Here is a 5,882-nt window from a genome sequence, read left to right as displayed (position 1 = left end):
CACAGCTGCACAGGGGTCTGGCAGCTGAGCTGGCAGCTCTCACATGAAGTGAAAAGCCATGGCGTGCCCACACGACCCCCTCCAGCCCCGGAGCCAGGCCTGGAGGCTGGATAATGAGTGCTGAGTGATGATAACACCAGAGCTGAGTGATGGAGATGTGGCGCAGATGTTCTGGGCCTGAACTGCCCCTTCCTATCGCGGGCCTGGGGTATACGTACAAATCAAAAGGGGCCGGACTTCTGTGGAACGTGCCTTGAGCTGATTTATTTTCCAGCATCACTCTCATTACATGGTTTTGAGAATGGGAAGATGCCATCAGTTCACATTCCAGGCAGCAGACAAAGAACCTAGTGTTACAACTTACTTTATAACTTTTTGGACCAATCACACACAGCAAAAGCATATTGACAGTTGTTCTATCTTAGCACTATAAGCACATGTACCTTTGGTTGAAACAATGTCTGCTTTTTTCAAATACAATAACTGCTTGTAAGCCTTAAAACACAAAGCACAGGGCCCCATTATTAACCTTCAAACTTCCTAATACCTTGCTAGATAAACTTTTCTGTAGTTTAGGGAGTTATTCTAGACAAGCCTTAATACACAGACCATTGTTCTATTTGTCCTTGCTTTTCTACTTTTTAAATAATTTTTCTGCTGACCTATCTCATGGCAACTGCACAGCTCTAATCCCAGTTCTGCTGTCTCTGAGGCCTGCCTTTTGCAGCTTTCCCAAAATCCTCTGATATTGTGGATTCCCATAATTCTCCTTCTTGGTTCACTTAAAAAGGAACTTTTATAATCGTAATAGTTATGATTTGTGTTTCGTATCTTTATTATAATATTTCTGCTTATTACTTACTTAAAGCATTTTTTTGCTTGCACTAAGCATTGCTACAACACAGCAATTTAATGTTGTGAAAATCTAGTCAGTTTAAAAGGCATAAATTATGCTTGACAATAGTTACAAGTTACGTTTGAAAAAGTATTGTCGGCTTTATGGTTTTAATTTAAAACTTTCTTCCATGTCTATACTTTCATTTAATATCTCTGTGAGATTTCGAGAACTCTCTGTGAATCCATTTCTTACATTTTTTTTTTCTTCTATGATAAAAAAGTTCCTTGATAGCTTTGTCTATCATTTGTCGCACACACGGAAGTGTTCAAGGTATTACTGCTATTGTAACTATTAAAACACTTAACACATAGAGACTTATCTTGCAACGTTCCTTTAGCTAAGGTACAAATACACCGACTATTGTTGTGTTTCTCCTTGCTTTTCTACACTAAAAATAATTTTTCTGCTGACCTATCTCATGGCTGCTGCTTAGCTCTAATCACAGTTCTGCTGTCTCTGAGGCCAGCCTTTTGCAACTTTCCCGAAACCCTCTGATTTTTGTAGATTCCCACACCTTCCCACCTCCGGGCTCTTTAGGAACCTCTGCCCATGCTGCACCCTAAAGCAGCTGCAGCCCCTCACTCCTCCCCTGCTGTGTCTGCCCCACTGCCCACAGCGTGGTGGCCTCCTGGCTCAGCCAGCCCTAGTCCTGGCCCCGCTGCTGCCAGCCAGGGCTATGTGCTGACCCCTGCCTGCCTACCTGCTGCCTGCCCAGCTGTTGGAGCACTCTGGGCATTCTGGGCTTGCAGGGCCAGGAGAAAGAGGAGCAGGAGGCAGTGCCTCAGGGCCATGATCCCCCCTGCTCGCAACACTCTGCTGCTGCTGCTGCGGCTGCTGCTGCTGCTGCTGCGGCTGCAGTGTTGTCGAGAGTGAGCACTGAACAACAAGGAGGAGTTTTGGAACCTCGCATCAAAGAGAGCTCTGTGACCTCATGACATAGTGATGTCTCTGAACTCCCCAATGTATGCCCACATTGCCTGTGAATTCCTGGACCTCCCCTCTACTGAATTTCCTTATTTTGCATAAGAATATAGGGAGCAAAACGGAGAAAGGTTGATGTATTCTGGGAGGCAGCACTGTGCAGGGGAATGCAGAGGCACTCATGTCTTATTCCTCAGAAATCCCCATCAGAAGCCCTGTATGCAGGCTGCTGTAAAAAGCCCAGATGCAAATGTCTTTCTTTGGTAGTATTTATGTCTGAAAGCCTTCTGGCAAGAATCCTGCTTTTCCATTTCTTCTGCTACAGTTTCATCACCTTTGATGGCAGCAGCACTGCTTCCATTCTCTACTCTCAAGCAAACATGGGTGTGCAGTGCCCACGCTTCTCCCAAGTGAGCCTGGTTGATTCCCTTGCCACTTCCAATCCCACTTCAAGCTCACTAAAGGAGCCCCACTAAATCCTGAGCCAAGATCCTTTTTCCCTTTGAGGCAGATGTAGCCCATGTGCACCATCAAGCCTGGTGTCCTGTAGAGTGACCCACAGTCAAAGCCCCACACTCCTACTGGGGACACCAGGGTGCCAGGGATTCACTTCTGGAACCTTCCTGTGTCTGGGTCACTGCAAGTGGGACAAGTAAATTCCACACGCGCCCCAGATCCATCAAGCAGTCATGCAGAGGCTCCTATGACCAATATCACTTTCCTTCCCCTCTGTATCTCACACAAGGAGCTTTCCGCTCCTTCACAGAATCACAGAAATTCTAGGCTGGAAGAGACCTTTAAGATCATCGAGTCCAACCCCTGTTCTAACACCTCAACTAGATCATGGCACCAAGTGCCACATCCAGTCTTTTTTTAAACTCTTCGAGGGATGGTGACTCTACCACCTCCCTGGGTAGATGATTCCAGTATTTGACCACTCTTTCTGTGAAATACTTCCTCCTTAATTCTAGCCTGTATCTCCCTTGGCGCAGCTTGAGACTGTGTCCTCTTGTTCTGTCTGTTGTTGCCTGGAGAAAGAGACCGACCCCCAGCTCACCACAGCCACCCTTCAGGAAGTTGAAGAGAGTGATAAGGTCACCCCTGAGTCTCCTTTTCTCCAGGCTGAACAACCCCAGCTCCCTCAGTTGTTTCTCATATGGCTTGTGTTCCAAGCCCCTCACCAGCCTCGTTGCTCTCCTTTGGACATGCTCAAGCATCTCAACGTCCCTCCTAAAGTGAGGGGCCCAGAACTGGACACAATACTCCAGGTGAGGCCTCACCAGTGCTGAGTAGAGGGGAAGAATGACCTCCCTGCTCCTGCTGGCCACACCGTTCCTGATACTGGCCAGGATGCCATTGGCCTTCTTGGCCACCTGGGCACACTGCTGGCTCCTGTCCTTCATCCTCTTTGTGCTCATTGGGGAGGGACTGCCACATCTCCCATGACCTAAGTCACCATCTCAGGTCTCCTTGATGATCTCAGCACTGGACATCCCTCCTTCCCAGAACATCTTCCCTCTCTGCCCAGACCTTCCTGATTCAGGGCAGCATCCCAAATGAGCTCCTAGAGAAGTCTTTGCATGTCCCTCCTCACCAGCATGTCCTTATTCTGGTGCAGGAAAGCCTTGTGAATGGGCGCTGCTGGGAAAGCAGGCTGAGGCTGGCACAAACAGGTCCTGCACTGCAGTGCAAGTTTGTCAGAGCTCCTGTCACAGCCCCAGCCCTTCTCTCAGCTCTGTGCATTCTACCCCAACAGAAAAAGCCACAAGAGGCAAGAATTTACTGCTTTTGGAAACAGATTTATTTTTCAAAATCACAGAAACGATCATCATCCACTAATACAAAGTATCACTATCATCATCACTAAAAGTATCAGTATCGCTATCACTAAAATAAGCACTGTCCTCTAATACTAAGTATCGCTATCACAATCACTATCACTAAAAGACTCCCTATTACTGTAACTATCTATCACTATCACTGAATGAATCACTCTATCACTATCATTACCATATACCACTATGAATATCCCTATCCCTATCACTACCACTATCACTAATCTTCATCTTCAAAAAGAAAATATTCCTGCTGGTAGTGGTTACAGGGGCACCACGAGGCTGTGGGCAGAGGAGACTCCAGGGAAATCCAGGGGTCCCGTGAAGTAGCCCCCTCAGCCAGAGCGCAGTAGGGACACATCGTCAGAGGTGACGGGTCTGTGCACATGTTTTTGTATAGCTGGGCCAGCTCAGCTGCAAAGATCTCAGGAAACAGGCGGCAGCTGTCCCTGAACCCGTTGGCTTGGGGTCCCTCGCCGCTTCCTGGACCTTCTCCAGACTCAGTTTCATCTCTAAGTAGTCCACGGCTCTCCCAGGAAGAGTCCCAGTCCTGTCCTGATGCCTCTATGTCTTCCTGGGCTCTCCTGTAGAAACACATTTCCAAGGAGACTCCTCATAGATAGGAATTTGGAGCACAGTTAAACTGCACTGCAGCGATTCCCACAGAGCTGCCTGGGCACTGCAGCATGGTGCAAACACTTCATTGCCAATGGCAGCAATGAATAACTCACATGTCCCTCTTCCGCAGCTGATACATGACGATGCACCCAATTACTGCTGCAAGGAGGAGCACAGCTGAGACTAAAAGAGATGCTAGGAGGTACTTCTTGTTGAATTCCCACTGTCCAGCAGCTGACCCTGACAGGAGAAAAAGACAATGTGAGAGACAATGTTTGTACTCTGTACTAGGGATAATCCCGCAGTGTGCTTCACACGCCCGAGAATTATTTTGTTCAGAGAATTTTTCCTCTGGCTCTGGTGTCTCAGCATCGGGGACCAAGAGGTTCTCATGGGGAAGAGCCCAGTGTGTGCCAGGGAGCAGCACTGCCGCTGTCTTTTCCTCTGGGCTGCAGGGCAGGGCTGTGTGCTGGGCAGCTGCACTTCATCCGTGGAGAGCACTGCAGGGACACAGCAGAAATGCTGCTCTTCTTCCAAGACAGCATCGCCCAAGCACTCACCGGAATATTCCTCAGGCTCAGCGGGTTTGCTGGTGTCCTGTATTGGTTGGCTTTCTTCATCTGAGCCTGGGACACTGTCATTTTCTTCTGTAGGGAGGGTCTCTGGCACAGTCTCAGAATCTGTCTCTGCACAAAACACATTGGACACTTTAACCAGAAGCCACTGCCCCTTACCACAAGCATGGTACCATGGCCTGGGAATTCTGGCAAGTGGCAGTGAGGAGCCCGCTCTGGCCAAAGACAAGAGGAATCCATAGGCGAGTTTTCTGCCATGCAACATGAAATGCAGACCCAAACCACCCAAGACTTAATCAACCAAATGACCCACAGAAAGAATGCCTTCTGGTTCATATTCATACTTGAGGTCCAGTTTCAACCCAGGTCTTGCAGTTAACAGAATGGGATATACCAACCAGATGGGGCTTCATCCAAGCCTGTCAGGAGCTCCTCTGCAACATCAGGGAATCCTTCAGGGAATCCCTCAGGAAATGTGTCATAATTCTTCCCTATGTTAGAGTTATAAAATAATGTTCACCTGTGGAGGTAAATTTCATACCACAGGGAAATACCACTGGGAAAAGGAGTGCTCATTCTTGTGTAAGCAGTAGAGACTGACTACTCACGCTTGAAGTACCAGCTTGGAATCATCACGGTATCTGCCTCTAGCTCAGGGTCTGAACGAGCGCTCTCTGTGTCCATAACTACAACGGAGCACGCACAAGAAGTTACCATCACGTTTACTCCTCTCATGGTCACACCTCAAGGCCTGGATGTGGAAGGTACTGACTGACAGGGCACACACAGGTGGTTCTGTATTCTCACAGCTGCAAAGGGGTCTGGCTGCCCTTGGGACACTGAGCTGGCAGCTCTCACATGAAGTGAAAAGCCATGGCGTGCCCACACGACTCCCTCCATCCCTGGAGCTAGGCCGGGATGCTGGATGATGAGTGCTGAGTGATGATAACACCAGAGCTGAGTGATGGAGATGTGGCGCAGATGTTCTGGGCCTGAGCTGCCCCTTCCTATCGCGGGCCTGGGGTATACGTACAA

This window comes from Zonotrichia albicollis, chromosome Z, assembly GCF_047830755.1.
Source record: "Zonotrichia albicollis isolate bZonAlb1 chromosome Z, bZonAlb1.hap1, whole genome shotgun sequence".
NCBI classification, from domain to species: Eukaryota; Metazoa; Chordata; class Aves; order Passeriformes; family Passerellidae; genus Zonotrichia; species Zonotrichia albicollis.
The sequence above is the reverse complement of the archived record's forward strand: the minus strand, read 5'-3'. Positions refer to the sequence as shown.